This window comes from Arvicanthis niloticus, chromosome 1, assembly GCF_011762505.2.
Source record: "Arvicanthis niloticus isolate mArvNil1 chromosome 1, mArvNil1.pat.X, whole genome shotgun sequence".
In the NCBI taxonomy this organism is placed as follows: Eukaryota; Metazoa; Chordata; class Mammalia; order Rodentia; family Muridae; genus Arvicanthis; species Arvicanthis niloticus.
In genome coordinates, this window is record NC_047658.1 from 31,174,767 (window position 1) to 31,198,132 (window position 23,366).

A 23,366-nucleotide genomic window follows, 5' to 3' on the forward strand; every position below is an offset into this window, starting at 1 on the left:
CAGAATAATCCTGCTCTTCTATTTCTTCTGATGTTTTGTTATACCAATTACCCACAAGGCCTGTTTGCCATGCCTGTGCTATCATAGGCGCAAACCATGTTCTAGGGTAGGTTGTATTCATAGCCATTCCACAAGTGAAAGTTTCATATAATTTATTTTCTTCATAGAAATCTCTATATTGTATACCCATTGTTCTATATTTATTATTTACTTTTAGTGTAACTGTCTTAAAGTTATTCCATGACTTCCATGCTGTGGAATATATTGCCATATTGCTAGTTTTATTTGCCCATAATTCAATCCAATGACATTTTAATGGATTTTGTTCTTCTAGGTCTGTTGCATTCATATTCATATATAACATGTATGTTTTGAGATGGTAGGTTGATCCTACAGCTTTCCTAAATTGATCACATCCTGTATACCATTGATATTCTATACAATATGCATATTTCTGCCAAAAGCTACCAAAGCTAGTTGTTATATGTACCCAATCTCTAAAGTCTTTCCAGTATTCTGGCATTCTTTCACTGATGTTCATCACATTCCTTTGTTGGTATGCCATAGTAAATGTTGGAAGGGTGTTTTTGTGGCATGCGCTATAGTCATCGTTCCTAAGATACAGAGTGCAACCAGCACATAGTTGCATTTATACCCCTTTGTATGGGATGGGCGTCTGTGGCATTCCATAATATTGGACAAATGCCCCATGCCCAGTCTGCTATTGGTAATGCTCCCCAAATTATCACTATCAGATTTAGTATAAATAGCATGATTATTTTTGCTATTTTGTTCCATGATAGCATTATGCTAGAGACTCCAAGGTGACAAGTTGCAAATCTTTTTTACCTTGCGTTATCCACGCGTTATTCCCGGTTCCTTGGGCTACAATTTCTGCTCTTTTCAGTGAATTATTTTTCTTGTTCCTGTAAATACAGGTGTATGGTCTAAGTAAGTTTGTGTCCTCTTGTGCAGGGAAATCTATAACAACCTTCACCTTTTTTGCCTCTTCCAGTGGGGATTGTCTGTGTAGTCTGGGTCTATTATTAAGTTCTATTATTGCTATGTTTTAATGCTTTCTGTATGGGTAAGTGTGTTAAGTGTTGTAGCTTTATTTTTAATAATCCATTGAACCTTTCTATTGCCCCTGCAGCAGTAGGGTTATATGCTTTATGGAAGTCCCACATTATATTGTATAATGCGGCTGTCTTTTGTGTTTGTTTTCCTGTAAAGTGTGTACCTTGATCTGACTGTATGATTTCAGGTACTCCAAAAGCTGCACACCATTGTAGTATAGTCATTATACAAGTTTGTTGTTCTGGTTTTGGTCCTGATTTTGCCATGCCTAAACCTGTGGTTATATCTACCATTGTACAAGCGTAGGCGTTCCTGAATCCATTTAATGGTCCTATGAAATCTATTTGCACTATTTTGTTAAAGTGTAATTTATGTCCTATGCATCCTTTGTAATTGTGTGTAAATCTGGTAATAGTTGCTGGACAATTTATACATTTCTTTATCACATTTTTTACAGTGTGCCATCTGACCTTTATGTGTCTTTCATCAAACCATTGTTTAAGGGCATGTACTCCCACATGTCCTAATTCTCTGTGTAATTGTTGTATCTCATTTTCACTCACATCCTTATCTGTTTCAGGTTGTACCAGTTGGTATTGTGTTCTTATTTTCTTTTTCAGAGGACCAATGTCCTCAATTTTGTATTGTTTCTGTATCTTAATGTTGGTTGTCAATGTAGCCAAATTATCTGCTATTTCATTATTTTTATGCATTTCATCTTTCTTTTTAGTATGAGCATTTACATGATATACTATTATTTTAACTTCCTGTGCTATTTCCCAAAGTTCTATCCATGCATTTCTAGACCAAAGTGGTTTACCATTGATTTTCCAATCTGCCTTTTTCCATTTTCCTGACCATACTGCTATACCATTGGCCACACACCATGAGTCAGTATATAGGTACATGTGATGTGTTTTTGTTTTTCTGCCGATGATTGTCTAGCTGCTAATAACGCAGCTATGACTTCAGCTTGTTGTGCGGAGTATTCTACTCCTTGGTCTGTAAGTATCTTACCATCCTCTGGCCTATAGGCTGCCGCTTTCCACTTTACCCTATTATTTACTGTAGTTGATGATCCATCAGTGAACCACGCATTTCGGATACCTTTGTGGTATTCCTGTGTTCCCCAGTGTCCCATGGGATGTGTTTTTTCATTATCCTCATTATCCGATACCTTGGTTAGGTGGGTGATGTCGGGTGTCAGCCATGCTGCATCCTCCATGCCACCCCCTTGTTCCAGGATTTTCTCGGATTGTCTCGTTATTTTTCCTTGTGTTGAGACCTTTAAGTGTTTTATAAAGTCTGATAGGTACCATTTCCACTGTAGTACCTTACTTTCCATGGGTAGGCCTGCCCAGGCTTCTCCTGGAGCCTTGATCCAATCTATTATTGGTATCTCTGTCCTTATTATCACTGGGTTTTGCTTTAATAGGGATTGTGTTGATCGGGTTGCCTCATATGTAGCCCAGATGGTCCTCTCAAATAGAGAGTATTTATTTTCAGACCATGGGAACTTTTTGCAATAAAAGCCAATTGGTGTTACTCTATCTCTATTTTTTGCAAAGATATTCCAATTTCCATATCCTTTATGATATAGTACTTCTATAATTATACTGTCTCCTGGTTGTATGTAGCCAAGGGCATTGTATTGCTGTATAAATGTCAGTATTGTCTATACAGCTTGTTTCTGTTCATCACCCCATGTGAAATCTTGTGCCTTCTTAATAATACTATATAATGGTTTCAGAATCAATTGTAGGTATGGTATATGTTGTCTCCAGTATCCAAACAATCCTATTAGGTGCTGTACATCTGTTTTATTTTGGGGTTCCTTGAGTGTCTTTAGCTTATTAATTATTTCCTCTGGTATCTTGGGTCCGGTGGTGGACCAATGTTCACCCAGGAATTTTACCTGTTCTGATGGACCCTGTACCTTATCTTGGTTAATGGTCCATCCTTGGTCCCTTAGGTGTTGTATTATCTTGTCTAGGGCTTTCTGTACCTTGTCTTTATCTTGTCCATAGATCATCTACATAAGATACCATGGTTGCATCTGTAATTTCCAGGTCCTCAAGAGTTTTCATCAATGCTGTATGGGCTATTATGGGACTGTTAATGTATCCCTGTGGTAATCTTAGGAATTTATATTGTTTATTTTGCCATGTAAATGTTGTTATTTTCTGTGATAATGGGTGTAATGGTATACCAAAGAACATGTCTGGTAAATTTATTGTTGCTAACCACTTGGGTGCTTCTTGTCTTATTCTTAAAAATATATCTTCAACATCTGGCAATGATCCTGGCATTTTTGGGCTTAGCTCATTCACTCTTCTATAATCCACGGTAAATCTCCATTTACCATTTGGTTTCAATACCGGCCAGACAGGTGAATTATAATTAAAGCTTTGTGTTTGAGTAATTACCCCTTCTTTAATCAGGTCTTTAAGGGTTTCTGTTATTTCTTTTATACCCCCTTTAATGGGGTATTGTGGTGTAAATGATGGTTTTATCGTAGGTAACACCACTGGTTCTACTTTTACTTCTGCTAGGTTGCATGATATCTTTTTTATTTTCTTATTATTCAAAAATGATGGGAACGATTCCCTTATTTCATTTATACCTAAAATGTTAGCAGGCGCTGCAAAGCTAGCCATCACGATCTTGTGCATTGTATTATATAAATCTATTACTACTTCTATCATGGGTACTTTTTGTGCTGCATTTACTCCTTGAATTTCTATCCATTTTTTAGCCATTCCTTGGTTTGGATGACTAGATATGATGCTAATTTGGCTACCTGTATCCAGCAGCCATTTTGTGGGTATTTTTCTATTATTTATTACTATGGGGATATTTACAAAAGGTCTAGTATCACTCCCTGTTACATTTTGGCTCTCACTGGGCGCGCATTTCCTCTCCATCTTCTGTTGTTTAGGGGAGCATTTCTGAATCGGGGTGCTGTTGGCCCCCTTTTTCCTAAAAAAGTATTTTTTCTCCATGAGTTGACCATTTTACCAAAAGTTCTTTGGTATGGTCCCCCATTCAATGGAGGTCTAATGTTCATACCACTAGTCCTTTCAAATGGTCTGATTTGTTTCTTAATATTCTGAAATGGTCTAGGTCTGGGTTTCTTTATTGGTTTGGCTGTAGCATTAAATGACACTACCCGTTCTGCCTCCAATTCTCGGAAGCTTTTGAAGAACTGGATTGTGTCTGCTACTGTATTGCATCCTTGTATGCTGCCTGTCAAGCTCATTCTTAAGTGTGGTGGTGCCCCCTTTATTATTATTTTCTTAAAGGCTGGTAGCATTGGTGATGCTTGTAGGGTAGCTGCCTGGTTATGTATGAACCATAATATTCCTAGCTTCCTGCAGATGGCTATAGCTTCTGCATAAGTGTTCCATTTTCCAGCAGTATCAAATTGAGTTAGGTCAAAGGTAGGAAAGGCTAGTCTCCATGCTGCTGTTATCCAGTCCATTAATGGATATGTGTCTCTCTTTGATGTGTCTAAACAGTGCTCCAAAGCCTCATAAATTGACGGGTTCTCTATTATTCCTTTTACTCTTCTCATTTCCTGCTCATGTAGCATGATTGTGTCAGCCCCTTTTTCCCACAATCTAACCATAAATTGGGCATCCTTCTGCCCATTTTGGGCATAATCCCGTCTAATGTCCGATAACTCCTGTGGGTTAAATGGATGTGACTCCGAAATTTCCACTCCTGGTGCATGTCCTTGGGGATGTTCTGGGCGGGTGGGTGTAAATGGGTTGAGGCTTTGTACCGCCCTCCTAATTAGTGGAGTCTTTTTGGTAGTAGTAATTACCGGGAAGGATAAGGTGGGGGAAGGTTCGGGGTTGATCAGGTCCCTCTGCTTCCTCACAATATTCATGGCTAGCCTTTTGCCCATTAGTCTGTCCTTATCAATGTCTTGCACTGTCTTCATTAATAGAGCAGGTATTTCCTTTTTAGGCGCCTTTTCAACCAAAGGTTTCACAATTTCTGGACTATTCAGGTCTATTTTTACATCAGTAGCACTCATGCCTATCCTGATATCCACAGCTTGTGCTGTCTCCATCCACTTTACTTCCTCCTGACCTACTGGTTGTTTTCCTGTTACTGGGGTTATTTGTATTCCTCTTATCTTTTTTACTAAGGATTTTATTTCCACAATTTATCTGCCAGCCAATATAGTAGCGTAACTTCTTTCTTTTTCAAATACCAAGACCAGTTTCCGACTGCTCGAGCTTTAATTAATTTTTCAAATTTTAAATCAGCTCTTCGCTCAATTCTTTTAGAGAGAAATTTCCACATGAATCGGGGTTCTCTGAAGCTCTTCCCCTCACTGCCCTAAGCTCTTCTTCCTGTTACAGAGTTGGCTTCGGGGTGGCTGGTTAGCTCAGTACTTCCGCACCCTTTAGGGAGGGTGGTGTTTTCCCGATCAGGCTTTCCCCTCACTTCCACCAGCTCTTACTCCTGTTACAGAGTTGGCATTGGGGTGGCTGGTACGGCCTGAAGTTCCGAGAAACCCTCTCCTCAATTTGGTTTTGTTTTTTTTCTATATTTCTAAACCGAAAGATGTCCAATAATAAATTCAAAATTCAAAATAAAAGAATCTCAGGCTTAAAATAAACTATATACATCAGTCTAAGACTGCTTGCCTGATATCCCCCTGGCCGACTACGCCAACTGTCGCGAGCACTTATTCCCCTAGACTGCCACTTGGTTCTGACAGGAGGTGCCCTTGGGGTAGACAATAAGGCAATGAGCAGCCATCAGACTGGTTTTCTAATGCTTTAATTCCACACTCGGGGTTACACACAATTGTTGTGGTTGAGGAGCGGACCTCCTCTTCCTCTATCACACACAGACAAAGGAATGTAACTGCTGTGGCTAGTATTCCTAACAGAAGGATAGATAACATGTCATTACAAGACCTGACCAGCGCGTCTCAGGCTCGGGCTCCGACGTCTCGGGATCACCTCTTTGCATTCAGCGAGTCTTGCTCCGATGGCTCGGGTCAGTTCTCTGGGCCCACTGATGATCAGTTGGTGGTCTGTATCTCCTTCATTCACTCATCGGGCTGAGTGGAGTCCAGACCGGTGTGGAGTTCACAGGCAGGTCATTTTGGGCCGACTTTCCTTCTCTGGTCAGGGTTCTTATACTCTATCCTACCCTTATCCATCCTTAACACTTTACTGCAAATGTCACACTTCTTAATCTATACACAGGGTTCCTCTGCTGGTTATCTCCTCCCAGCCTTGGCTGGGCTGGTCTTATCTTTTATCCCGGATGTCAGCTGCTTCTCCTAGCTGCTTCTCCTAGCTACTTCTCCTAGCCTGGCTGTCAGTAGCTGCCTTCCATGTTCACTACAAATGGGCATGGATGTTTGTCCAGTCTTAGGAGAGTTGGCTGTGTCCTGCTGTCCAGGGTTTATGGAGCCCATCTGAGGATAGGTCGGAAGGAACAGGTCCAGTAGAAGCAGGTGTGTGTGACAGGAGATGGAGCATCTGGAGGTTGCTTCTTTGGAGCTGTTTTGGATGCACCTGGACTTGACAAGATGTAAGGAATAAGATTAAGTAAGATGTACATTTGAAACCCAGAGGGATCCCACCCTTTGGAATAGGTAGTAAATGGGAACTTTAGGCAGATATACTTATCCAGATGGCATCTGTTTGGTCCGTGAAAGATAGATCTGAGTGGTTTTCCTGTAGCTTGTAAATTTACAAAAGAGATAACAGCATGAGTTAATAACACAAGCAGTCTTTAAGATGAACCTTTGTTGGATTGTATAGTGGCATGTTTTATTAGGGGTAGGCAAGTAAATCAGGTCTATTGTTGCTATTAGGCTCCTAGTGTACAGGCAGGGCTGTCCCTGACATCTCATCTCTTCTCCAAGTATATAGAAGGACCGTGGTGATTCTAATCTTGCCAAGGCGGGGACATAGGCCTGACCTCCAGTAATTAAAGGGGACCTTGTAATGGCCCTGGTCCTCCTGTCATTGTCCCGTGAGGCATAAGGGCCATACCCGTCCGATGTCTTTTTCCTATAGAGAGGGGATATTTTTGACATCAACCCCTATGCAGTCAGGCTTGTCCCTCAGGGAACCCAGAAACATATTTTTAACTTTTATTTACATTCCCTTGCAGTGCTTCGCCTAGCAGCCTACGCAAGAATTCAGATCGCCAGACAGAGGGGGTTCTGGGTTGCCCCTCTCTGCTTGGTCTAGGAGAGGAAATCTCCTCTTTTAGGTTGGGTGTAGATGAGACTTGGGAACACCCTGGATAGAGTAGAAACCTAGAGTCTCCTGGTCTTCTATAGCCAACATATGATAATGTATCTGACTAGATTTTGTTATCAGATTCTTCATTATCAGAATCATAATTATTAGGCCCACGGCCTGTGTCCACTTGACAGACCAATCTTTCAGGCAGCCATTGGGCTCCATTTTCTTTTTCTGAAAAGTGTAGACTGACCCACGAGCCCAAATTAAAACAGGATCAGGACCACACCAAGTATTGTTAAGGGATCTCTCCACAAGACCCGGGCAAATGAGTTAGAAGTAACTGGATGCCAACAGCAATCCACTGCAGACTGACATTTAGCATCAGTTTGCAGAAAATTTAAAGCATAGCTTGGTAATCCTAATGGAGGATTGCTTCCTCTCACCCCAGCTTCTTTTCTTTCCTTTGTTTGTCTCTGTGTGTACAGGATGGTGTGAAGTACGGCTTTGTGTGGGCCAGCCTTGTACACAGAAGCATAGCCTCAGATAATGCTGTTCTCAGAAAAAGCTGCTAGGTCTGTTTTAGAAGCCAGGAGACACATATTCCACCAGTTCTACAAACTCATTTTTTGTTCAGAACTTGGGATGCATTTCTGGCTTATCTCGCAGGGGTCTGGTGTGAGGATCAGATACGATCAGAAGTATGAAAGTCCCTTAAAGAGAATGAGTCCTAAGAAATGTTGCTTTTGCTTATGCCCCCCCATGTTCCTCCTGATAGGACATTGTGTAAGCCTCCCCGTACAAGCCACTGTCATGTAGCCTTCTTCCCCTGTGAGTAAGACCTCTCAGCACTCACAGTGAACAGCAGATGTCCACTCTTTCCCAAGACACAGACTGAGCAGGGATGTTCCCTGATGACACCAAGGTGGCGAACCCAGGATGGGCACTCTGTGAGTGCTGAGGAACTCTAGTGGCCGATTAAATTATGCAGGGTTTCCTTTGTTTTTGTCACACTCCTATGATGTGCTGGTCAGCTGGAGTGTGAGTGTGAATGGTTGTTCTGAAGGGTAGTATCTTCTAGTACATAGGAAAATTCCTAGATCATCTGTCCTTCATGATCACATTCAGCTTCATTACATGGATAAGAAAATATAAGTGTGCTTGCTCACTCACTCACTCATTTATTCATTCATTCACCGCATGTCCTGTGCTCAGAGAACTACATGTCTCCTGCCTGGGTAGTCTGGACAACAGCTAAGGCCTTGCTTCTTCTGTCTGTCCCTCAGTCTCAGTGTGCTTGCTTCAAGCCCATCTCTTCAGGGCATGGATGGGGTGTGGGTGCCTTTGTCAAGGCTTTCATTCTTTTCAGGCCTGGAGAGGAAGAGGAGGAAGAGGAGGAAGAGAAGGAGAAGGAGAATGAGGAGGAGGAGGAAGAGGAGGAGGAGGAGGAGGAGGAGGAGGAGGAGGAGGAGGAGGAGGAGGAGGAGGAGGGAGGTGGCTGCTGGATCCAACCAACCATGGGTGTGGCTGGCATTTCCTCTGGCAACTGTAGGGAAGGGGCAGAGCAGGTGTACACTGGAGTCTGGTCTTGGTAGGATATTAGAAGACCTCTTGAGATCAGAGCTTGAGAAATGAGTAATGCACAGCCACCTGGACACACAGAGGCTCACAGAGTCCAGGATGGACATTTGAGCTCTTTTATAGTTTCTGGAGATGGCTGAATCTGGAGGTGGCTATAGATGCATGGCTTGCAGAGGAGGCCAAGATGGTAGGGAGGCATCCATTGAGGTAAAGGCACACCAAGCAGACAGTGGGCAGTACTGTGGCTGTCACAGACATGTATGATGACTCTGCCCTGGGGCAATGATGCTCAGCACATAGCAGGGTGAGGAGAAGCCCAGGCAGAAGCCTGGCCTGGCTGGTAGAGGCAGTAACAGGGAGGGAGCTGGAGGCAGAGAGTGCGTGTGTGCCTGTGCCTTCAGAGTGGCATGTGCATACAGAACTTGCATTCTGAGCACATGTGGAGGAAGCATAGCCTACTGGGTCATGGTCCAATTTGATTGGACCACAACTGGGATAAATTTCTGTTGACTCAATCTAAAACTTTGGAAAGACTTTCTAGAACTTCTGGAGGTTTCAAGCACTGCTTGACATGAGGAAAGCTGTTTGGAGGTCTTGGGAGGACTGAGTGCTTTCAGGATGAACTTCCAGCTGGAGGCACCTTCACTGACTTGAGCCAGCCTGAAGAGGGAGGAGAAAAAGAACCAAAGGACAGTTTTCAGACATGTAACAGGGAGGCCCATGCTTATGGGCACTGTTAGCCCTCCAGTGGAGATGAAACACACATGGCTACCTCTGATGGTTTCTGAGCAGAGCAGACATCTGGTACATTTCCATCTTCTGAACTGTAGAGCATTGCTAAGTGCTTCTTCTGTTCTATCTCCTTCAGGCGACTCCAGCACCATCCCTATAGCCTCCAGGCACAGTAGAGGGAACCAGGGATGAGGGACAGGAGAGAGTAGACCCTGAAGTCAGCAGAAAGGTCCCAGCTGCAAGTGAGTCATGATAGTATGTATAATATAGAACTTTGAGGGAGAGAGCCACTCTCTAGAAGATGCAGCCTACCCTGATTTGTGATATAAACTAAACAATTAATTCATCCCTTCTTAGAACTATGAGCACTCCCACTGAAGCAAACCTTATTTGTTTTCCTCATTAGTTTTAGGAAACACACACACACAGCAGATTTTTTAAAAAGTATCTTTAAACTCCCTTTTTTTCTCCTTCCCTCCCTCCTGTGTAGCCTAGAATGGCCTAGAACTCATTGTCCTGACCTAGCTTCCCAAGAGCTGGGATAACTGGAGTAATGTGTGCCCATCTTCACTTAGCTCCCCACTCTCCACCTCTTCACAGTCGTTGTTAGCCTCCATTGGGAATCCAAATTTCAGCTGTGTTTTTGTTTCCTTAGCAAATAGGGGAGTGGTCCCTGTTTAGGGAGTCTCCAGGTAAACTTCTGGAAGGTGGGCCTCTGCTAGCCACCACTCACTCACTCCGAAGGAGTTTGCTTGACAGTACTCCTATAGCCAAAGATGTCAAATGTGGAGTTTAGGGCCTGGGTCGAGAACCTGCCCTCTACAGTGGTTGCCCAGCCTGCTTATTTCTGGCCACCGCAAGCAGCACCTTGGTCTCCCCTGGTTTCATGGCTAAGCTCAGGGCTGTGAGATTCTGCAACACACCGTCACATACACGAGCGGCCATCTTGAGCCAGAAGGTATACACCTGGTGAGAAAAACATGGGAGACAGCCCTGTCTCACCTGAAGCCTGAGAAGTTCTGTAGAGGCACAGAGTGCTTGGCATTTCCCAGGGAAGCCCTTGTCTCCTGGCTGCTAGTCAGATCTGGGATGCCGGCTTCTCACATTTACTTTCCTTGCCATTCTTTGAGAATCCTGTACTTGCTGTACTCTTCTTTTTGTCCTTAAAAAATTAAAGCAGGGCAGAGAGGAAAAGCTGGTCTGCATGCAGAGAGCCCCTCAAGTCAGCCTGTGCCTTCAGGCTCTTCTGGACCTGATAGGGTGCAGAGGATTGAGGGGACTGGGAGAGTAGCTTCTTGGATCCCAGATCTCAAAAACTGCAGCAGCCAGTGCTAGCTTTCACTGTCTCCCTGTTCCCCCTGCTGCCAGGCACAGCTTCCCAGGCCCCACTGTGGTAGCCATAGGTAGCAAAGCCCCAAGGTAGCCACAGGCTCTAACTTTCACAAAGTACTCAAAGTAGTTTGCAAAGTAACCCCTGTTCTCACCCAGGCCTGTCCCCTCAACTGCTTCCTGAGTGGGCCACATTCAGGACCTTCCCCTACCCACTTCAAAAAGCCCTGGTCCAAGGCAGGGCCACAGGGCAGCTCCTCATTCGGCCTGCTGTGTGGGCTCTGCATCACTCTGTTGAACTTCTGTGGGTACAAGTAGAGCCAGGATAGAAGGCTGGTGAGCTCCTGGGACCCCTGGGTTGTCCCATCTATCCTGGTATTTATGCTCAGAAGCCTGCCCATAGTGACCTATCTATTACTAATGGAAGGTTTCCTCAAGGGGATGGGTGTGATCGCACTCCATCTGCTTTTGTCCTAGGACAGGGTAAAGTCCCTCTCTTCCTCATTGCATTCTTCTGCACTTCCCTCTCTCCATCCTTTATTACCACCCTTTGCTGATTACCTGTCTTGTCCAGAGTACCACCCCAGCCATCTTCCTTCCTATTCCCCTAATTAATCGTCCTTTTACCTTATAACCCCATCCCTACCCTCAAATCAGGACATGCTACCTCAGGCTCCATCTCATGCCTTTTCTGTTAGACTGGAAAACTGCCAAGGGCAGCAAGTGTTTAAAATCCAAGAGAGGAGGACACTGGGCTTGGAAAGCTACCCAAACCTACCATTTCCTTTTCCATAAAACAGAACAGCCACCATACCTATGTAGTAGGGTCAGCCTGGTGAATGTAAGGGTTGATGAATTGCATTTTCCCTTATTAATCTGATAGTGGCTCAGCCCAGGTGTCACAGTGAGACTTCATTCACTGTAGCATTTACAAGCATGACCAGGGGGAGCAGGGCCGTGACACTGTACAGCCTTCTTCTCTTGCCTGCCTGTTAGCATCTGGCTGTCTGGTCCCAAGCCCTAGAGGTATATATTCATTTCTAATCAGCCACAATGATGGAGTAGTCCAGGGGCCAGGGGATACTGGTGTGACCAGTGCAGGTGTGAGCTAGGGAGAAGACATGGGAAAAGATTAACAAGGTAGGGGCTAGCATGGAGACCCTTGGGAACATCTCATTCCACCTGAGATATAATGGTACTATGTTGTGTTCAGACCCTGTCTGCTCTGACTGGTCTCACCCCTGTTGGTTCACTTCACACATAACAAACCTGGGTATCCTGGACTCCACACTGACAGGAGGAATAACCAGGCATGAGCTGGCAGGGGAGAGCAGCTCTCCTGTCCAGCTGGTGGGTGCCCTCACCAGAAGTAGTGTTCTAAGAGAGAAGTTGCAACCCTGCATCCTGGAGGTGAGCCTGAAGAGGACAGGGGGTATTAGCTTTCCTGGTCAGACTGCTTGGTATTATCACAAGACCCTGTTCTTTGTTTTTTGGTTTTTTGTTTGTTTGTTTGTTTGTTTTCTTCTGCAGACAATATCCCAGGACCATTGGTCCCCAAAGGAGAGATGTTAGTGGTGGTTGTTCACACAGAGCTTTGCTGCTGGGCTCTCTCCTTCAAAAGGGACCCAGAAGAGTCAAAACAGATGTCAGAGTTATCACCTCTAGGGTGGGGTGGGGCAAGTAAAGGTGAAGTCTCTCTAGTTAGAATCACTATATCCCTCTCTGCACAGCCATAGCCATCTGAGTCTATCTGTGCCTCCAGTAACTTCCTCTCCTAACTAGATTTTCTGCTGCCCAGAGGGCAGGCAGTAACACTGCTGTGTTTCCTCAAGGGCTCCCTCCCCCTTGGAGCTCAGGTTGAGGGTTCCAGGGTCGACATCTCTACTCCTAGGAAGGGCATCATCCATCTAGCTGTCCCTATGGAGTGACTTCCAGAGCCTAAGCTCCTTTGTTGGGCCAAACACGAGGTCTAATCTCCATTCCACCTCCACCCTTCAGTCATGTACACAGGTGGAGGGATCGAACAGGCCCTAGAGAGATTTACATACTAATGAGGTACCTGAAGGCCAGAGGTGGAGCCGATTAAACATTCCTCCTCAGCCCCTCCCCCTTCTCCCCTCCCCTTTTAACTCAGGTCGATCCTGGATTTGAGGGGGTATGCATCCAGATCCATCCACGATCCGCCATGTGAATAAACCAGTTTTGGAAACCCAAGGGCTTCCTCCTGTGTTGGGGCTGCGCTGCTATGAGGAACCGTGAGGAGCCAGGGAGAGGCTTTTAGTTAATGGACAGCCGGGCCCAACTTCCAGCTGGAGGAACCCAGAGCGTTCCCAGCTGACTACTTACAGCATGGCAGGAGGAACCGCGGGATCCCCAAGCCTTTTTTTCCCCCACACTCCTTGTTAGATGCTGGGAGCCTGGTAAAACTTAGCTCCCACACTGATTCATTGCACAAAGGAGAGATTCGGTCTCTGCCCCCCCCCCTTTTAGTCTTTTAGATTTTATCGCTTGCCATGACCTGGTGGCCCCAGGTCAGCAATGCAGACTCCTGCATAAGCCCAAGGGAGGCTGTCTTCCTTGCAGTACTTTACAAGAGGATCAAAGGCTGTTTTAGATGTTATCCTGGCAGGCTTCTCTCCAGTCTTTTCTCCGACCTCGGCTCTGAGAGGACCCGGGTGTGACCAAAAGCTTTGCTACCTTGCTCTACTGCTGGCAAAAGCAGTGCCCCACTTGAGCTGCCTGCCCCTTGAAGCCTGCTGACCTGAGACAGGGTTTGGGAAGCTGCAGGAGTCTTAGAGCAGCATGTACTCGTGGAGGGGGCAGGGAAGGCAGCATGCCCCACAGAGGCCAGAGGGCACTTTCCTACACCTTTCATCTCTGCTGCAGTTTCTCTATCGGTGCACAGTAGCCATTCCCACATGTGCAAAAGCATAGTGTGTGTGTGTGTGTGTGTGTGTGTGTGTATGTAAAGGTACTGCTTAAGATCATGTGCCCCAAGCTAGACAGGCCTGAAGTTCATAAGGTGGGGCAGAGATAAGCCTGGTAGTGGTTACTGTTTTGTTTTCTTCCAGCCTTTACCCCTAGACCTATCTTCTGGCTTCCTTGGGTTCTTGGTGTCTCCAGTTCTCTTCATCTACTCACTGCCCTTGCTGGGGCAAGAGAACATTGAGGTGCTAGTTCATTGCCAGCCACTGAGCCCTTGACATTTAGAAGGGCTCTGGCACACTAGTTTAGACACACAAGCAGATTGCTAATGCTAGTGAAGATATTGTGTCATTGGGGAAGGGGGTAGCTCCCCTACCAGAGCCAGACAAACCTTGATCCCATTGTTCGGATGCAAAGCAGGGGGTGGGGCCCAGAGACTAGTGAAGAAACTCTAGGCAATTTCAGAGTGAAGAGTCAGGGCTGGGATATTTTACTGGGCAAGCCCAGTGGGCCTGGGGAGCCAGAATCCCGGGGCCCTTTCACCTTGAGTGCTGCGTCTGGCCGGTGGTGCAGTAAAGAGCAGTCAAATTGCAGCCTTTCCAAAGAAGCCTAGTATTGCAGTTGAGCCCGCTCCCCAAGTGTGCTTATAGCGGTGCTGCAGAGCCCTCCAGGGCCAGCAGGCTAAGGCTAGGAGCGGGATGCCTTCTCAGAGGGAATGAACAACCCCCTCCAGCTGGTTGCTCCTCTAGTGCTCTTGGGTGCAGAGAGAAGGCGTGCGAAGCTCCAAAGCAAGCTTGCTCAGCACCCATGCCCGATCGGGGTGCCCCCTCCATCCCACTCTGGGAGCAATATCCCCCATGCCCCTTGTGCCCCAAGGGAATGAGGCGAGCATGGAGAGGTCAAGTAGCGAGGATTCTTTGTTCGACCGGAGTCCATCTTTGGACAGCAAGGACTCGGACTTTGCCAAGTTTTCCACCTCTGGCTTCATGGATGGCGACTTCTAAGGCACCACTGGTTCGTGGATCAAAGCCGCAAGTAGGCCGGCATTAAGACTGACAAGTAAAATGCATCCAAAGGCAGCAAGTATGTGGTGTTTTACCTGGACCTGTCCTATGTGTTCCTCCTAGAATTTAAGAAGTGCAGCTTGGTCAGGGGCTGTCTCAGCTGCTTGAAGCACATGATGTTCCTCTTCAATTTGATATTCTAGGTAAGTCCTTACTGTTGAGTCTTCTGTTGCTTCTTCTCCTTGCTTTCCATACTATGAATATCCTCTACTTCCTCCTCATGCTATCTTACCCATCTCTGCCCAAAGGTAAGTGCTTTTAAAAATTGCAGCACCCTCCCAACCCCTGCAGCTTTTTGTTCCCTTTTTCCTCTTGTTCATGACTGAATGTGTAGAGTGAAAAATTATAAAGGCCATCTTATGAAATATGTGTAAATTTTTCGCCTTAGACCTTGGGCAGAAAAGCACCTGCCAGCAGGTTTGGGTCCATCTAATTAGTTACAGAGGAGGGGGGAGTTACAGTACAAAGGCCTGTTAAGAACATCCCAGAAACTGACTGGCCAAGGGAAGAACTACACCCTGCCCCACGGTACGGCCTACTAGTGTTCAAAAGAGGTAAAACTACCAATCCTGTGCACCCGCGTGAAAGTTCGATTTTTCCCTACCCCGCCCATATATAAGCGCTATGCCCCTGAGCCACGAGGTCAGTCCCTCTATCCCCTATGTGAGATATGGGGATATGGGCTGGCCCAGAGCTCTGATTTAATAAACCACCTCATGTACTTTACAGCAAGATGGTCTCTCGTGTGTCCTTTGGGTGCATGCTATCCTGTGACTTAAGTGGACCCCTTTCTGGGGAGTCCCGGACCTTTCAAATGGAGGCTTCAACTTGTCAGTCTTCCAGGAGAGACATACTCTGCTTCTAGAAAGATGGCAAAGTTTGAAACTGCCTTCTTCTCCTAAGGAAAGGTACACTGAAGTACCTGAACCAGGAAACCTGCATCCGTGTGTGTGAGTCAGACTGCGCAGCCGTGCTCCTTTGTTGGTCTGGGACAGTGAGGATGGTTTCTGAGTTTCTTCTATTGCTCCTGAAAACAGGCACAGTCTGTAGCATGGTGGGAGTGGGAAAGGGGTGTGGAGGTCACAGTCTCCTGCTCACTTAGGTGTCTCCCAGGAAGAGGAAGAAGCAACGATACAGGATGGGGGGGCAGGCTGCTGCTTTTGAGGAATTGCTGTGGACTGGGCAGCCAGCAGTCTGGCAACACTTTCCCAGGCTCCAGATGGCTCCAGGATGAGAAAAAGACAAAGGGAGATGATTTTTTCTAGAGAAAGTGTCAATGGATGGGCTGGCTTGGAAATATCCTGTTTTATGTGTGATACTGGTGACTGTGCATGCACAAGTACTTCCTAGTTACACAAACTGGATAAAAATGTGATTCATATCTGCTTCTTTCATCCTCATTACTGCCTCCTCCATCTCATCTCTCTTCACCAGAACTCAGACTACTCAGCACAGATATTTAGCTCATCCCCAGGCTCCATCCTGCCACTGGCTCAAGGCCGTCAGCTGCCAAGCATGGTCCAGGAAGAGCCTGGGGGCCAGAGAAAGACATCCTCAGGGAGGCTGCTTGGCAGTAGTATGCACCTCCTGTGGAGTGATCCACTTTTAAGAAAAACTTTTGGGTGTGTGTGTGTGTGTGTGTTTGTGGAGAGGGCAATTTTTCTGGAGAAGAAAAGGGAAGCTCTAGGCTTCGAAGGAAGAAGTGTGAGTCTCATCTGCCTTCTGTTTTTTTGTTAGAGTCTTATGTGACCTTGAGTGACTCATGTGTCTCTTAAGACTGGGGCTTCTTCTCCAGTCCAGGCTGTTAGGATGGATGGTCTTCTTCATGGTCCGTACAGTCTTAGCTCTGTGATACCCTGGGGGTCAAGGAGGCATCTGAGTGCATTGGTTTCTTTTCCTGTAAGACTGGTCTGAGGTGAGGTAGGTGTTTCCATAGTTGGGGGTGGAGTAGTGAAGGGGGTCAGGGAGAGGGGCACTGTAATGATTAGTGTTACTGGTCACATGGTTGGTGTTTTAGGAAAGCTGAGTCAGGTATTCTGATTCACTTTCTGGTGACAACAACCATTGGAATGTTAAGAATTACTCTGTCACTGTCTTGTGGGCCAGTGTCTTGTACTCTTTCCATTCCTTTGCCAGGATCTGTGTCCACCAAGTACTTGTGTGTGTTTCCCTGGTGTCTCGGTCTATACGAGTGCTGTCATGTTTGTTGTTCCCTCCAACCTTTTCTTTCCTATTTTATAGTTTCATCCTACCGTTTTGGTTTGCCACACTGCACAAATATTAATTATACAAAGACTCCGTGGGCATAGATGTTTAGTGCCTTATGACCAGTGACTATCACTCAGCAGCTTGGGCTCCTGGCCACTCTCATCTCGCCACCTGCTGGCCACAGGTGGTAGAACTGCCTGTGGTGCCTTCAGAATGATTCTAGCTTGGTTTGGGGCAGGGAGACTTCTTTGTAGGCCCTGGTCTGTGTCATGCACACATCATGGATCTGGAATATGTTTACAAGAAACCAAATACATTTATCTTTTCTACAAGCATGGCAGCAGTTTGTTGATGCACCTGCCCTTTCTAGTGTGAGCTTAGAAGTTAGAGCTCTTACAACCTGCTCCTAATTAGAACTCTTCCCTGGAAGAGAAGAGAATTTTACTATCCCACTCCCTGACATTCTAATTACTTAGTATTTTCAGAATTCCTGTGACAAACCACAAACTAGAGCAAATCGAGTTTTAAAGACACATTTCTTAAATGTCACTACCACATGACATGCTGAAGTCGGGTGCGGATCCTAGGAAGAATGGGGATTCTAGCTGAAGGGGAATGATTCCCCGTGTACTTGCCAGTGCTTTCTGGGAATTGGATGGATATGGGGATGGTGGGTGGGTTCTCATGCTATACTCAGGTGAGGACCTCCTCTAGGCAGGTGACCCTCAGCTTGATGTAGAGTGGAGCAGGTAAAAGTGCTGAAGGAGTGGAGACAGCATGGTAGGAAGGGCTTAGCCCGGATTCAAAGCTTCCTCACTGGAACCAAAGGAGCAGGCACATCTCAGTGGGGGAGAGGAGGACCAGTGCAGGGAGGGAAAAGGGAGCATGGCGCTAAAGCCAGATTACTCACCACAACAACTTGCAGCCAAGTTACACAGCAAGACCTGTTGTGGTGACCTCCATCAAACACACACACCTATCCTGCACCTATCTGCTTACAGTTCCCTGGACCACTGGAGCCTGAAGCAGCCCTGTTCTGAGTCTCAAATCACCATAGGCAGATGGGACCCCTGTCGGCGCTTAGGCTAACTGCAGCTTGTGAAACCTCCTGGATCTGCAGCCCCAGGAACAAATGCATACTCTCAGACTTGAACTTGGACCTGACCCTAGCTCTGATTGGACTTCAGGGTTGGGCCAGGATGGGGCACGGGAGGGGGGAATCTCTGGGTTTGTGTTTTTTTTTTTTTTTAATCTCAGCCTTGGTATGTTCATGGGTCCTCCTCTTTCTCCAGCTTTACTCCTTACCTAGTATCTTGCCCTCAGTCCAAACAGCAAGACAGATGGGCTCACCCCATCTCACCTTCCATTCACCTGCCCCAGGGAAAGATATTGTGAACTAGAAGCAGAAGTCCTGGGCTCCAACTGCAGCACCATCACTGACATTTTTTGGGACATTGGACAGAGTCTTTGCTCTCGCCGGGCCTCAGTTTCCCCACCTCAAATAATTAAAATAATCCCTTAGCTTCTAGCATTCTCATTTGACTTTCAATTCCCTAGGCTATGCTGCAGATATGGAAACTAAGGCCCAGTGATGTGAGGTGACTTGCCTGCCTCTTGAGTACCTGGGAGATAGCCTTATTTATCAAAGGCCAGCAGAGTGTTCAACCACACCTTACTGTAAGAGATCCCAACCTCACTCCCAACCTATGCTTGAAGCCCCTTGTGGAGCTGTGTTGGGTAATGTCCTGGACTGAGGGGTCCAAATCACATTCTGGTTTGGCCTCTGTGCACTTTGGGCAGGACATGATGGCCTTGCAGACAGGGTCTTATAAAATTGCTACACTTGCTTGGTAAATTGTAGCTTCTTTTTGTGTTTGTTGGTGTTTATCTTTCCTAGATATAAAATTATAGTGGGCAGGGGCTTGATGAGGTTCATATCTGTGTATCCCAGAGTCTAGCACAGAGTAGGAACTCTGATTTGCATACTGTGGAACCCGCCCCCACTCATGAATGAACTGCCTCCTCATCCCCCACTCCCTGATGCTTTGCTGCCACCTCCACCTGGTGCCCTGCCCTATTGCCCCCAGTGAGTGTGATTTCTCTGGTACACCTGAACCTCCCCAGATGCCTGCAACACCTCCAGAGGTTTACCCCCCAGCACCAGTACCATATCTACTAACATATGGGGTCCATTCCCCCAGGTCCTGGAGTTCATCCTCCAACATCAGTGGTCCATCCAACAACATCTGGGGTCCATCCCCCAGCTCCTGGAGTGGACCCACCATTACCAGGTGTGCACCTGCCGAATGCAGGGGTCCACCCACCAGCTCCTGAAGTGCACCCACTAGCACCAGCTGTGAACATGCCAGCTTCAGGAGTCCACCCACAAGCCCCAGGGTTCCACCAACTAGCTCCAGGGTCCACCCTCACCCATCATCTGGTGTTCATCCTCAGGTTTCAGGGGTAAACCCATCAGTTCCTGAATTCTACTCTTCATCCCCTGGCATCCACCGCCCATCCCCTGGAATTCACCCTCAGGCACCGCAGGTGCACCCCCAGCCTCCTACTGCAGCCCACCTAGCTGCCCCAGTGGTGCACCCTCAGCTTCCAGGGATGCACCATCAAATACTGGGGTGCACCCTGCTCCTATGCCTCTCATGCTAAAACCCCCATTCCCCTCAGATGGCCCAAGGAACACACATTCATTTCCCCGGGCAACTTGAAGTACCAACACCCAGCATCTGTGGTCTGTGTGGTCTTTCACATGACCAGTACTGGGTAGGTTTTCTGTTTTGTCCTGCCCTGTGGCTATTAAACAGTCTCCCCCACATCAAAATAGAAAAAAAACCCTGTTCTTCTGTTTTCCATATAAACCCTGTATTAGCCTTCCAAGCCTTATTCTTTGTTTTGTATACTATGCACAAATAAGTACATGTATTACAGCTAAAATGCATGATACAATGTAAGGCAGTTCCCTTCTGTAGAAATACACAAGGCAGAGGGCATGTGTACTTTCTGAGTTAAAAACACTCTTAGAAAGCTGAAAAACCTAAATAGACTTTCCTTGTGCAATTTGACTTAAGACGTGTTTTTTGATTTTGGATATGGACCCTTTATTAGCCCACCGAGCATTGTTCTTTGTTTTGTATACTATGTACAAAAAAGTACCTGTATGACATCTAAAATGCATGATACAATGTAATGCAGTAAGGGTCTGTACAAATGCACAAAGAGGAATGCATTTGTACTACCTGAGTTAAAGACAACTGGTATACAGCTGTAACCACTAAATGCAAGTGACTTGTGCAGTTTCAGTTAAGACAGGCTCTGAGGCACAAGGTGAAATCCTGGTCTTAGGGGAGATTTAGCCCTGGTTGCAAGGCCTTGTCCTGTCCCCTAAAGCACCCATGCCTGCATCATGGACTTCCAGCACTGAACTTGGAGGCAAAACTGGGAGTGAGGGCATGGCTTCCTCCTCAGAGAACAACCTGGACCAGAGAGAGAGCCTGAAGCAACTGGCCCTGGAGACTATAGACCTCAACAAGGACCCATATTTTATGAAGAACCACCTGGGATCCTCTGAGTGCAAACTGTCTGACTCTGCATAACAATGACGGGAGATACCTGTTCCATATCCAAGGGAAGAAACATCAAAGTATCTTGGCCCAGCGAGCTGTCAAGGAAGCCAAAGAAGCCCTTGCTCAGCCTGCACCAGAGATGGTAAAGGTGAAGGTCAAGAAGTTTGTAAAGTTCGGCGTCCCTGGTTACAAAGTGACCAAGCAGAGGGACACAAAGATGGGACATCAGAGCCTGCTGTTCCAGATTGACTATTGCAGAGGTCATCACGCCTTGCCACCACTTCATGCGTACCTAAGAGCAGAGATTCGAGCCCTTGGATCTCCACTGGCAATACCTGCTCATGGCTGCTGAGCTATATGAGACCATTGCCTTTAAGGTGTCAAGCTGGCAGATTGACAAGGCTGAGGGCAAGTTTTGGACCCACTGGAACCGAGAGACCAAACAGTGTTTTCTACAGTTCCAATTGAAGATGGAGAAGCCTCCAGCCCCTCCCAGCCTCCAAGCAGGACCACCCATTCCCTCAGGAAATCAAGTGGTCCCTGCCCCCACTCATGAATGGACTGCCTCCTCATCCCCCACTCCCTGATGCTTTGCTGCCACCTCCACCTGGTGCCCTGCCTCTGCCACCTATTGCCCCCAGTGAGTGTGATTTCTCTGGTACCCCTGAACTTCCCCAGATGCCTGCAACAGCTCAAGAGGTGCACTGCCCCAGCACCAGTGCCACATTCACTAACATCTGGGGTCCATCCCCCATGTCGTGGAGTCCATTCTCCAACATCAGTGGTCCATCCAACAACATCTGGGGTCCATCTCCCAGCTCCTGGAGTGGACCCACCATTACCAGGTGTGCACCTGTCACATGCAGGGGTCCACCCACCAGACCTTGAATTGCACCCACTAGCACCAGCTGTGCATATGCCAGCTTCAGGCGTCTACCCAGGAAAGCCAGGGTTCCACTAACCAGCTCCAGGGGTCTACTCTACTCCATCATCTGGAGTTCATTCTCAGTTTCCAGGGGTAAACACATCAGCTCCTGAATTATACTCTTCATTCCCTGGCATGCACCGCCAATCCTTTGGAAGTCACCCTCAGGCACCATGGGTGCACCCCCAGCCTACTACTGGAGGCCACCCAGCTGCCCCCGTGGTATACCCTCAGCCTCCAGGGGTGCACAATCAAATACTGGGGTGCACTCTGCTCCTATGCCTCTCATGTTAAAACCCCCATTCCTCTCAGATTGCCCAGGGAACACACATTCATTTTCCCTGGCAACTAGAACTAATACCACCCAGCATATGTGGTCTGTGAGGTCTTTTACATGACTAATACTGGGTAGGATTTCTGTTTTGTCCTTCGCTGTAGCTATTAAACAGTCTCCCCAACATCAAAACAGAAAAAAACCACCTGTTCTTCTGTTTTCAATATAAACGCTGTATTAGTCTCTCAAGCATTATTTTCTGTTTCTGAAACTATGTACAAAGAAGTAGCTGTATTGCAGCCTAAACTGATGCTACAATGTAAGGAAATTCCCATCTGTAAGACTACCCACGTAGAAAAGCCTGGGTACTCCCTGTGTGTCAGGCAACTCTTAGATAGCTGAAAGCACTAAATGCATGTGACATGTGCAGTTTGGGAGAAGACATGTTATTTTGAGTTAGGTAGCCACAGGGCATTAGCCGGCTAAACACTGTTCTAAGTTTTGGAAACTATGTACAAAGAAGAAGCTGTATTGCACCTAAAATGCATGCTACAATGTAAGGCAGTTCCAGTCTGTAAGACTACCCAAGAAGAAAAGCCTGGGTACTCCCTGAGTGACAGTAAGCTCTTAGAGAGATGAAAGCACTAAATGTAAGTTACTTGTGCAGTTTGGGTGAAGACGTGTTATTTTGAGTTGGGTAGCCTCAGGGTATTAGTCAGCCATGCACTGTTCTCTGTTTTGGAAACTATGTACAAAGAGATAGCTGTGTTGTAACCAAAACACATACTACAATGTAAGGCATTTCCCATCTGTAAGACTACCCAAGGAGAAAAGCCTGGGTACTCCCTGAGTGACAGGCAACTCTTAGAGAGGTGAAAGCACTAAATGCAGGTTATATGTGCAGTTTGGGTGAAGACGTGTTATTTTGAGTTGGGTAGCAACAGGGCATTAGCCGGCCATGCACTGTTCTTTGTTTTGGAAACTATGTACAAAGAATTAGGTGTATTGTAGCTAAAACGCATGGTACAATGTAAGGCAGTTCGCATCTGTAAGACTACCCAAGAAGAAAAGCCTGGGTACTCCCTGAGTGACAGGAAACTCTTAGAGAGCTGAAAGCACTAAATGCAGGTTATATGTGCAGTTTGGGTGAAGACGTGTTATTTTGAGTTGGGTAGCCACAGGGTATTAGCCAGCACTGCACTGTTCTCTGTTTTGGAAACCATGTACAAAGAAGTAGCTGTATTGCAGCTAAAACGCATGGTACAAAGTAAGGCAGTTCCCATCTGTAAGACTACCCAAGAAGAAAAGCCTGGGTACTCACTCAGTGAAAAGCAACTCTTAGAGAGCTGAAAGTACTAAATGCACGTGACTTGTGCAGTTTGGGTGAAGAGGTGTTATTTTGAGTTGGGTAGTCACAGGCTATTAGCCAGCCCTGCACTGTACTTTTTT

The 23,366-nt window shown here is 46.4% G+C and overlaps 1 pseudogene; it reads left to right on the forward strand.

Moving 5' to 3' along the window:
• Window positions 1–20,558: 20,558 nt before the first annotated feature.
• LOC117708365 (splicing factor 3A subunit 2-like) lies at window positions 20,559–22,065 on the forward strand (annotated as a pseudogene).
• Window positions 22,066–23,366: the final 1,301 nt, after the last annotated feature.